This window comes from Orycteropus afer, unplaced genomic scaffold (genome assembly GCF_000298275.1).
Source record: "Orycteropus afer afer isolate SDZICR_OR568_19922 unplaced genomic scaffold, OryAfe1.0 scaffold00227, whole genome shotgun sequence".
Classification (NCBI taxonomy): domain Eukaryota; kingdom Metazoa; phylum Chordata; class Mammalia; order Tubulidentata; family Orycteropodidae; genus Orycteropus; species Orycteropus afer.
Genome location: NW_006921814.1, coordinates 2295110 through 2307742, shown reverse-complemented (window position 1 = coordinate 2307742; position 12633 = coordinate 2295110). Strand labels below are relative to the sequence as shown.

The 12633-nt window shown below is 36.5% G+C and overlaps 1 protein-coding gene across 1 annotated transcript in view; it reads left to right on the top strand.

Moving 5' to 3' along the window:
* Positions 1-12633, top strand: part of ARHGAP24 (Rho GTPase activating protein 24) — a 704555-nt gene that overhangs the window by 659920 nt on the left and 32002 nt on the right. The gene's annotated exons all lie outside the window — the stretch shown is intronic.

The following is a 12633-nucleotide window of genomic DNA, read 5'->3' as shown; positions in this document are numbered from 1 at the left end:
AAAAGAAACTTTGGTTGCTATTTGTTGTGTTGTTGTTAAGTACCTTCGAGTCATCTCCAACTCATAGCAATCTCATGTACAGCAGAACAAAACACGGCCCAGTTCTGTGCCAGCCCCATGATCCTTGCTATACCTGAGCCCATCATTATAGCCACTGTGTCAACCCATCTTATTGAGGGTCTTCCCCTTTTTCGTTGTCCCTCCACTTTGCCAAGCATGATATCTTTCTCCAGGCATTGGTCCCTTCTTACAACATGATCAAAGTAGGTGAGATGAAGTTTGGCCATTCTCACTTCCAAGGAGCATTCTGGTTGCACTTCTTCCAGGACGGATTTGTTAGTTCTTTTAGCAGTCCATGGTACTTTCAGCATTCTTCACCAACACAACTCAAAAGCATTGACTCTTCTTCGGTCTTCCTTTTTCATTGTCGAGTTCTCACATGCATAAGAGACAGTTGAAAATATCATGGCTTGTGCCAAGCACACCTTAGTCTTCAAGGAAACACCTTTGCTCTTCAGCACTTGCAAGAGGTCCTTTTCAGCAGATTTACCCAACGCTGTATGACATCTGCTATCTTGACTGCTGCTTCCATTGGTGTTGATTGTAGAACCACGTAATATGAAGTCTTTGACAACTTAAAACTTTTCTCTATTTATCATGATGCTGCTTATTGGTCATGTTGTAAGGATTTTTGTTTTCTTTATATTGAGATGTAAATCATACTGCGAACTGTAGTCTTCAATTTTCATCAGTAAGTGTTTGAAGTCATCCTCACTTTCAGCAAGCAAAGTTGTGTCGTCTGCATAACATAAATTGTTAATGAGTCTTCCCCTAATCCTAATGCCACATTCCTCTTCATATAGTCCAGCTTCTTGGATTATTTGTTCAGCATACAGATTGAATAAATATGGTGAAAGGACACAAGACTGATGCACTCCCTTCTTGATTTTAAACCATGCAGTATTGCTATTTAGTTAGTCTTTGATAGCTGAAGGAATTATTTCCAATATTTGATTATACCTTTTTATTTTAAAAAGAAATATTAAAATATGTGTATGAATTTTATATGCTGGTTGTAGAATTTTTAAAACATGAATATACTTCCTCAGCATCAGAGCATCAATAAGATTTTTCCAGGAAATCCTTGGTTGCACAATCAGAAATCTCTCAGAAAAAGATAAATAGTTGATGGTATTGTGATCATTTTTCTTCTTTTATTTCTCCTGAAGCTCCAGCCTCAGTGATTAATGAGGGGAAGAACATGTAGGCAGATAATATAAAATCATAAAGTAACTAAATGTGATTATAACTTGTCTATATTTGGTAATTCAAGTACTTTAACTGTTTGCCAAGATTATGAAAACTGTGTGAGCCTGAAATTACACTCTATAGCACTTCAAACCCTGGGTACAATTGAGCAGGAAAGGGCTGTGTGATGAAGTCTCAGGTATGTATATTTACTAGTGGGGGGAAAAAAAAAAAAACTTGAGAACTGGTAGAGACATGTAAACTCTCCGTAAAGGAACACCTCAGTGTCTGTATATGCAGTCGATTGTTAGGAAAAAGAACATACCCTAATGAAGCAAGAAATAAAAGCTCAACATTTACATAGTTAATTATATAACTATGTAATTATTGTGTACTTAGGGATGGTATATTATTTCTTCTAGTTGTCTTTATTGTTATGCTACTCTTGAGGGAAATATGAAGTGAGCAAGAAGTGTTTCAACCTATCTCTCTTAAACTATAATCACAGAATTCATTGACTTCTAGGTTGCAATTTAAGGATAATTAAGAAATTTCAATAAATTAGTTTTATTATTTTATCTCTTACTGCAATTTGCTTCTTTATATCCATCTGAAGATGGGTCATTCCTACCAACCATTTAAATGATTTTATTAACTCATGCATTTCTCAGCATATTTTTTAAACTTTGTGAATTTAGTAAGCTGTGTTCCATAGAGCAGTAAGAAAAAGGAGTTAATGTTGGATATTTTTCTATCCTGATTCTCAATTTAGATTCACTATGCTTATGTTTATTAAAAATCCTGAGCAAAGTAGCAACTTGGCCTTTTGTCAATTATAGATGCTATGTGGGACTTCAAAGGCTTCAGCTTTCTCCTTAAACAATTTTAACTAAATGCAATGAGGATCTACTGGCACTCAGGGAGGTGAAAAAATAGTACAACATGTACATTCTAAGACATCATTTTAGGAAAGCTTTAATTGATTTTCCTCATTCTGTAAGGAATGAAAGAAAAAAATATGTATTCATATGTATATATGTGTGTTTTTGAGAACTAAACATAATCTTTGTGGTTTGCAAACAGATTATCATTATCTGTTTATCTATCATTGGTTACTTTCAAATTATTCCTTACCTTATCATTTTTTCTAAATATGAATAGTATCTATGTTCAATAAGAAAGTATTTGTAGCTTCAATTATTTCAGATTTAAGTTTTGTGGGGAAAAAAAACCATATATTGTTTGTTTGTTTGTAACTTGGTTCCTAGGAGTTTGGAAAATATTAATACAATTCACAGTACAAGAATATGTCATGTGTATTTTAATGTTACTACTTACTAAAATTTGTATGTGATATTGAATCTTGGGCCCAAAATCATTAGACTTGGAGGGACGTATTGGCTCATTTTTCAAGCCATATTGATTAATTCTGTAACTGACAGTACTTAAGACTTCCATTAGTTGTTTTGTCTATGGGTGTAAAATTAAGTGCATATGTATATACTAATTAGCATTTTTAAAATAGAGTTATACTCGATTAATATTACTCTAAAGAAAATTTTCTGAATATTCTGCATCAAGTCTTACAAATGCTTCAAACCTGCTAGTCTTTCCTCTCCCATGAAAGTACCCTGGTACTATAATGGATAAAGTCAGTTTATTTTTGTTCTTTAGTCTAAAATTTTAGTTTACTGGGAGAAATTAAAAATAGGACTCTTTTTAAAGTGAACTGATACCCTCAAATATACTAACGTAAACTAACTGAATGACGACAACCCTGAGGACTGGACTGTAAAATAAGTGTGCATGTTTCTATGGGATGCAAGTTTACATATGCTTAAACATATGGGAGCTCTGGTAGCATAGTGGCTAAAGCACTTGACTGCTAACCAGAAGGCTGGCGGTTCAAACCCACCAGCCACTCCTCGGAAGGAAGGTTGGGCAATCCTACTTCCGTAATGATACTGCCTCGGAAACCCAAGGAGGGGTCGCTATGAGTCGGGGCCGACTCGACGGCACATAACAACAACAACAACAACATTCAAAAGTATTGTTAAAAAGCTATGCTACAGGGTATTTTATTTGTTATTTATATTCATTTGTTAGTTATGATTATCATTTACACAGGTGTGTTCAGGACATTGTATATGGGAGGACAAGTTTGTACTTGAAACACCATCTAATAAACCATTGTATTAATAGAAGTGACTGATATGAACATGACCTTCAGCAATGTTAGTGAGACTGTTGAAAAGGGAATGGATGTATAAGATACTACTCAAAATAAATAAGAACCAATCTCTGTTATTGTTGTTAGGTGCCATTGAGGTGATCCGAACTTAGTGTAGTCCTATGTACAATGGAGCAAAACTCTGTCTGGTCCTCCACCATCATCACAATCATAACCATGTCTGAACCCACTGTTGCAGCCACCTTGTCAGTCCATCTCATGGAGGATCTTCCTCAATTTCACTGACTCTCCATTATACCAAGCATGATGTCCTTCTCTAGGGATTGGTCCCTCCCGATAACATGACCAAAGTATGAGAGATGAAGAGTCATCATCCTCACCCCTAAGGAACTTTCTCATTACACTTCTTCCAAGACCATTTGTTTGTTCTTCTGGAAGTTCATGTTATTTCCAGCATTCTTTGCCAAAACCACAATTCAAATGCATCAATTCTTTGCAGTCTCCCTTATTCACAGTCCACTTTTCACATGCATCCAAGGCTACTGAAAATGCCATGGCTTGGGTCAGGCACGTTAGTCTTCAAAGTGCTATCTTTGGACTTTAACACTATAAAGAGGTCTTTTGTAGGAGATTTGCCCAGTGCAATACATCATCTGATTTCTTGACTCTGTTTCCCTGTCTATTGACTCTGGATCCAAGTAAAATGAAATCCTTGACAAGTTCAGTCTTTTCTCCATTTAACATGATGGGGCTTATCAGTCTAGTTGTGAGGATTTTTGTTTTATGCTGAGGTGTAATCCATACTGAGGGAGCTCTGGTAGCATAGTGGCTAAGACACTTGCCTGCTAACCAGAGGGCTGGCGGTTCAAACCCACCAGCCACTCCTCGGAAGGAAGGTTGGGCAATCCTACTTCCGTAGTGATACTGCCTCAGAAACCCAAGGAGGGGTCGCTATGAGTTGGGATTGACTCGACGGCACATAACAACAACAACAATCCATACTGAAGGCTGTATGTGCATGAAGTCTTCTTCACTCTTAGCAAGCAAAGTTGTGTCATCTGCATATTATAAGTTGTTCCTGAGTCTTCTGCTATGTTCTACTTCATATAGCCACCTTCTCAGACTATTTGCTCAGCATACAGATTGAATAAGTATGGAGAAATATACAATCCTGACACACACCTTTTTTTATTTTAAACCATGCAGTATCCCCTTTTTCTCTTCAAACAAGTGCCTCTTAGCCTATTTAAGAATTCCTCATGAGCATATTTAAGTGTTCAGGAATTCCCACCCTTCACAATGTTACCCAGAATTTGTTATGATCCACACAGTTAAATGCCTTTGCATAGTCAATATAACACAGGTAAACATCTTTCTGGTATTACCTGCTTTCAGCCAAGATCTACATAAGCAATTCTAAGAGTAGGAAAGAAAATATTGATGTGACAAAGTCTGAGCAGCATCTTTACACTTACATTCTTCCTACCATCTACTCCATCAGAGAACATTGGTGAGGAAATCATGTAACAAGTAGATGCTTACGAATGGTATATATGACCAGATTAATGTATGACCATTATACTCTGGAACTTTCTCCTTGCCTTGGAAGTTTTCTATTCAAAATATATTCATTATAACAGTTCTCTACCTTGGTGCACGTGAGAATCACTTCAGGAACTTTTCTGAGTGTCCAATGCCTAAGCTGAAGCCTGGACTACTTACTTCAGAATATATAAAACTCAATCATCAGTATTTTTAAAACACTTCCAAGTGATTACAGTATGTTCCCAAGTTTGAGAATCACTTTCTTTTATATTGCATTGGTCTATCTGATGATATTTTCAGAATTCCTTATTATCTGAAAGCATGTTTCAGCATCTGCTAAAGTTTCATTACCCAGCACTCTAACAGTTTTACAAGGAAGCTCACCAAGTGCCGATTTTGTAGTCATCATGTAGTTCTCTGTCATCTGTACTTTTAAACCAGGAAATTGTATTGAGACCAGCACTAACAATCTGGTCCAGGACTTTGCCCGGAGGTGAAACTGTCTTTTAATGTTGTATAACATTCAGTGATGACACTTATGTAACTGTACGATAAGTCATGCTAGTTTAACCAGATTCAAGTTTTTCTGCCAAGAAGTTTACCAGTTTTGACAGACACATTAAAAAAAAAAAAAAAAAAAAAGTTTGACCAGAGCTGGAATTTTCTGGTAAACATTTAGTTTAGTCTGAAGCTTCTTACTAGCCTTTGGATTTGCTTTTCTATTTCTTGGTGAACACAATGAACAGACACCATATTGCTTGAGCAAGACAATTTGGTAGGCATCTTTATCTTGGTGGTACTACTGAAAGTTTCAGTCTCATATACATTGTCCCAGAAATTTGATGGAAGTAGCATTATTTAAATTCCAAGCCACTTATGTTTAATAACATGATCTTCAGTAACTTCTTTGGAAAGAAATTTTAGTCAACTAAAGCAAGAGATTATACTGTGTTCTGTGCATAGTATCCAGAGTGGACAAACAAACAAACAAACCATTTCTAATTTTGAGGCTTAAAACTGTCAAGGTTTTTTCTGCATAGTATTATAATTACTGTGGTATTTGGATTTTTCAGTTTATGTACATATGTTTCAACCCTTGCCTTCAAGTTGATTCTGACTCAGTGACCCTTGGTGGTATAGTGGTTAGGCCTATGTTTGCTAACCAAAAGGTCAAACTTTAGAACTCCATTAGAAAAAAATACTTCAGTCTGTATCATTAAAGATTACAGCATTGGAAATACTATGGGGCAGTTCTGCTCTTCTTATGGGATCACCATGGGTTAGAATCAACTCCATGGCAATGGGTATCAGGTAGGCATATTTATCAGGAGAAGAAGGGGTAGGGTTGAGAGATGAGCAAGGAGGGACTGTAGTCAGACTCCTTTATCCCTATTCAGATTAGTAAGATGTCTATGTTGTACATAGGATATAAATAAGGTGGGTAATTTCCAGAAAGTGTAAAAGAACATTCTTATGATACACATGTATCAGAGACCTAGCAATCTATCTATCTCCATGCACATGCATATGTATGTATGAAGTGTGATGAAGTTAAAAAAAAATGTGGTATGTTATGGGAAAATGTTGCTAATGACTGGTTAGAGATATAAGCCCAAGGAGGTCAGAAAAAGTTCAGATTGTTCATTTCTAATTCATCTGGCATGGGAACTGCACAGCATAAATGTTCAGCAGCTATTCAGTGAGTGAATGATTGACAGAACATTCCCAAAATGACCAAAGGAAGATCTATGAGAATATAAAAATAGGTGGGTCATAGAAATACTTATTAATTCTCTTTAAATTACATCTTAAAAATGCGCTATATCCAAGGAAGCAGCATTAAGACATAAAATCCAAGTTTGATGTAAGCTGAAAACCAAACCCATATGTTGCTCCATTAAGGGACATATGTTACAGAGCATCTCCTGGCCTGATAGCTCTTTCACTCAGCATCCCTGGGCTTATCTCTCTTTCTTTCTGTCACTGGTTATAATGTACATGCTTATGTATCTTAATTTCTGAAAACAGGTTTTACTACCAGGTGAGTAAAAGAGACCTGAAGTCTGTATAGTGACTTTGCATTATTTGTAAACAGTATTAAACTTCTACCATAAGAGGAGGACTCTAAAGCACTTCATATCTCAGTGATTAGCCAAAAAAGAGTTTTATATCTTTACACTTTCTTACTAAAGTATAAGAGGGGTTAGTAATTGGACCTACTCATTGGACTATTGTGAGACCATAGAAAAGAGTAGGGTGTGTGTGTAGGCGTGTTGGTGGTGTTGTCATTAACTTGATTAAAAACCAGAAACCAGTTGCCATTGAATCCATTCTGATTCATGGGCAACCTTAAATGTGTCAGAGTAGAACTTTGCTCCATAGGGTTTTGAATGGTTGATTTTTCAGAATTAGATCACAAGGACTTTTCTCCGAAGCACCTCTGGGTAGACACAAACCTCCAACCTTCAGTAAGCAGCCCAGAGCCTCACTAGATTAGGCATTTTTACTGTCCATTGTACATTGACTTGTAGTCACTTACTTCACTTTGGTGAAAATGGAAATACACTTTTCTGAACTAAAGATGGCCTATTACACCAAGTATATTAGATAATTAACACATAATATTGGCAATTACTTAACTGGCTGTACATATTTAAGGCAAATATTAATTAAAACAAAGAAGCAGATTTTCAGAAAGAGATGTCCAGCTGGAGAGTTAAATGTGGAGGATTACCACTTTGTAGAGTGAATATCCAAATAATTTTCTCAGGGAAACACTGGACTTCCCATTGCAGTAGAATACTGATGATTGGAGCAGACTGACTGTAATCCCCTGGAGATGAGCAGAAGTAGCAAAATATGTAGTAGTTTGTCTACAAATGATTGTTTTTATCCTTGGAGAGGAGGAGCCAAAATGAGAATACTAGGAGAGTCCTACAATCAACATAACAATAAATGGAGAAAAGATTGAAATTGTCAAAGACTTCACATTACTTGGTTCTACAATCGACGCCAATGGAAGCAGCAGTCAGGACATAAGATGACGTGTAGCACTGGGCAAGTTGGCTGCAAAAGACCCCTTTCAAGTGCTGAAGAGCAAAGATGTCTCCTTGTGGACTAAGGTGTGCCTGACACAAGCCATGGTATTTTTAATTGCCTTATATGCATGTGAGAGCTGGACAGTGAATAAGGAAGACCAAAGAAAAATTGAAGCTTTTGAGCTGTGATGCTGGCATAGAATGCTGGAAGTACTGTGGACTGCTAGAAGAACTAACAGGTCTGTCCTGGAGGAAGTACAGCCAGTATGCTCCTTGGAGGCAAGAATGGCCAGACTTCGTCTCACCTAATTTGATCATGTTGTCAGAAGGGACCATTCCCTGGAGAAGGATGTCATGCTAGGCAAGGTGGAAGGTGGACGAAAGAGGGGAAGGCCCTAAATGAGATGGATTGACATGGTAGCAGCAACGATGGGCTCAAGTATAGCAAGAATCATGGAGCTGGCTCAGGACCGGGCAGTGTTTCATTCTGCTGGGCATAGGGTTGCTATGAGTCAGAGACGACTTGACGGCATCTAACAACATAACAACAAGAGAGTGCAAAAGTCTTTATTTCTAGAAAATAACCTTAGCTTTAATAAAGCCCAGAAAAGAGAATCACACTGCTTTTTAAGTTTCAGTCTTTAAGCAAAAATTGAAAACCTCACAAAAGAATCAACTGAAATAGAAAGGATAATGTAAGGGTGCTAATAAAGAACTATACTCCAACAAATTTAAAAACCCAGAAGAAATGGACAGATTTTTAAAACATGCTATCTACCTAAACACAGACTGAGGTAGAACATTTGGACAGACCCATAAAAAACCTCCCAACAAAAATGGAATAACCTTTGTTAATTGGAGGGAAAAAAAAGTCTTTTTTTCTTTATCATTTCTATGTAACTTTGTGTATAAGTACTTTAATGTTCAAAAGATGTTGTAACCTGTCACTTCAGAGGAGAAATAAAATAGTCATCTCACTCCATCTCTCTTACCTTGATCCATAGTTCAAATATTTCTATTCTTGGAACATTACTGCAGATTTGGTGCAACAAAAATTGCTTGTGGAGGAAGAATGATTCTGTAGCCTTTTATCTTTCACAATTTTAGCACTGTCCAGGTAAGTCTAACTTTGCAATCGCACCATCTAGTGTTCAAACATCCACAGTGCTGCAGCTCACCGAATGCTTCCCTTCAATAGAAGCAAAAAATACAGGAAGAAATAAGCCAGTTACCTTAAAATCAGTGTGCTTGAAAAGTGTTGATGTAATGAATAGATCATCCTTGAAGCACTAAAGCATTTTTTTTAAATATATTTCTTTTCTAATCATTATTGTCTCGTTTATTTATTGGATTTTATTTTATGAATTATTTGTATATATTCGATTTATAGTCATATAAATTATTCATAATGTATTCCATATATTTTAAATATACTTATATTTTATTTTTATTCTTCTATGTATCTGTCTAAAATTTTAAGGATCTTTTTATTGATTCTGAAGATAGCTAACCCAACTTAGACATCATGATGAATTAAAATAAAATCCAAAGATGAAAATAGATTATTGGAACATTTGATTGCACTACTTATCCTGCCCCAGGCTGTTTCGTTACTACTACTTAAAGACCAGCTGCACTACAACATAACAAGAGAAATAGAACATTATTCTCCAGTGTCATGAGTAGAAAGTTTGCCAAAGAAGACTTTAAAATTGTGTTTTCCTTTTCTTACCATTGTAACTGTTTTAGGTCTATCTTTTTTTTTTAAAAAAAAAAAGGAACATAATCTTAAGAAGTAATGAAATTGATCTCAGTTTCTAAGATTTGCTGTAGACATGATTTTTATTTTATTTAGTAGTCTTTGAAATGACCTCTTCTATATTTGCCTATCAATTTAGAATTTTAAGAGAAAGTAGTTTATTTACTTAATCATGAAAAAATAAAATTTAGTTAAAATAGGCCCTATCAAATCACTGCTACTATTTCGCTAATGGCTGTTCCAAACTGACTCCTAATGTTGAAATGGAAAACTTCAGCCCTTGCCCCTGTCTAATTCAAAAGTGGGCAAACTCTTATGGTCCATGATGATGCTGTCTAGTCCACAAACCACATCATATCCCATTCTGAGCTCTAGGCTTCTTAGCTTTTGTCAAAGCTCCCTCCATCTCACACTCTTTTTATATCCCTTGCTTTAATCAGAAATTTCTTCTTCTGTCCTTCTACTCTTACTTAGTTAATTCTTGAACACCCTTGAGGCGTCATTTTTTTTTTTTTTTTTTCAGAGAAGGTCTCCTAACCCCTAGATTAGAAATCTCTTGTTGTAACACACAATATTTTTTCTTGTTACCACTCACCAAACTTTGTAATAATATTCTTATATTATTATCTGCTTAATACCTACTGCCCTGCTGTGTTATAAACTTTGAGCAGACTAGAAAAATGCCTCCCTTATTAACCCTTTAAAGTCATAGCCACTGTGTTTTGTATAGTGCTGAACATAGCATATGTGTGCAGAAAATATGCAATTAAAACAACTTATAAATGCAAAGGTGAGAACTGAGATGCCCATTGTCTTAGCCCATGTAGTATTGTGAAGTTGACTCTGTTCCCATGCCAACCTTGGGAGCAGAGAATGGTTGCTGAAGCAGGAAATTCCAGTGTCTATATTCCAACGTGGACTTCACTGGGGACATGTCACCTCCTGTAACCCAGGCTGGGAGTGGATATAACTTCTCGCTAATTACAAAATCCCCTGACCTTATTCACTACCATTGTTCCTTGTTTATGACTCAGTGGACCTTTCAGTCCTCTGACCCTACCAATCTCTCCCATCTTAAGATCCTCCTTCCTTTTCTGGTTAGGGGGAAAGGTTGAGGAAGACCTTCCATGTTTACTGTCATCCATCTTCATGGATTAATAAAGGATGGAGAATTCAGAGAAAAAAATAGAAATATTTCAGTAAATTATCACTATTGTTGTTATTAGTTGCCATTGTGTTTTCTCTGACTCATAGCGACCCTATGTACAGCAGAACGAAACACTGCCCAGTCCTGTGCCAACCTCACAATCCCTGCTATACCTGAGCCCATTGCTGCACCCACCGTGTCAATGCTTCTTGTTGAGGGCCTTCCCCTCTTTCCCTGACCCTTCAATTTACCAAGCATGACATCCTTCTCCAGAGAATGGTCTCTTCTGACAACATGACCAAAGTAGGTGAGACAAAGTCCAGCCATTCTTGCTTCCAAGGAACACTCCAGCTGCACTTCCTCCAGGACAGACTTGTTAGTTCTTTTAGCAGTCCACGGTACTTTCAGTATTCTTGGCCAACACCACAACTCAGAAGCATCAATTCTTCTTCGGTCTTCCTTATTCGTTGTCCAGCTCTCACAAGCATATGAAGCAATTGAAAATACCAGGGCTTGGATCAGGTGCATCTTAGTCTTCAAGGAGAAATCTTTGCTCTTCAGCACTGAAAGAGGTCCTTTGCAACACATTTGCCCAATGCAATACGTCATCTGATGTCTTGATTGTTGCTTCCATTGGCATTGATTGTAGAACCAAGCATATGAAGTCTTTGACAACTTCAATCTATTCTCCATCTATTGTAATGCTGCTTATTGGTCCACTTGTGAGGATTTTTGTTTTCTTTCTATTAAGATGTAATCCATACTGCAGACTGCAGTCTTTAATTTTCTTCAGTAAGTGCTCTAAGTCATCCTCACTTTCAGCAAGCAAAGTTGTGCCATCAGCATATCTCAGGTTGTTAATGAGATATGCTCATTCAATCCTGATTGAATCAATCCTGATGCCACGTTCTTCTTCATATAGTCCAGGCTCGGATTATTTGCTCAGCAGATAGATTGAATAAGTATGGTGAAAGGATACAACCCTGATGCACTCTCTTCCTGATTTTAAACCATGCAGCGTCCCCTTGTTCTGTTTGAATAACACTCTCTTGGTCTATGTACAGGTTACTTATGAGTACAATTAATTGTTCTGGAATTCCTATTCTTCTCAGTGTTATCCATAATTTGTTATGGTCCACACAATCGAATACCTTTTCATAGTCAATAAAACACAAGTAAACATCTTTCTGGTATTCTTTGCCTTGAGCCAAAATCCACCTGACATTAGCTATGATATCCCTAGCACCACGTCCCCTTCTGAATCCAGCTTGCACCTCTGGAAGTTCTGTGTCTCTGTATTGCTGCAACCATTTTTGAATTATCTAGCTGTAAATTATCCTACAGAGTACAAAAATAATTATGCAAGTTAAACAAAGGATATGCTAAGGTTTTATTGCTTATTTTTGTAGCATTTCCCTTCTCTTTCTAGAAAACTCTGAAGATTTCTAATTCTCTTAGAATATTAGATAAATCACCTTCAAAATGAGTTCTGCTTCAAAAGGTAGGGCATGTGATAGTAAGTTTCAGAAATCCATAATCAAATTGCTAATGTCAGCTCAAGGATAAGAGTTCATCATTTTGAGACATGAAGTTAGTCATGTCAAAATTAATTTTGATATTGAATACATACATATACACTCACACATATTATATAGGTTTGCTATTTTTATAAATTAGTTTGTATTTTATAAAAAGTCTCTTTTAT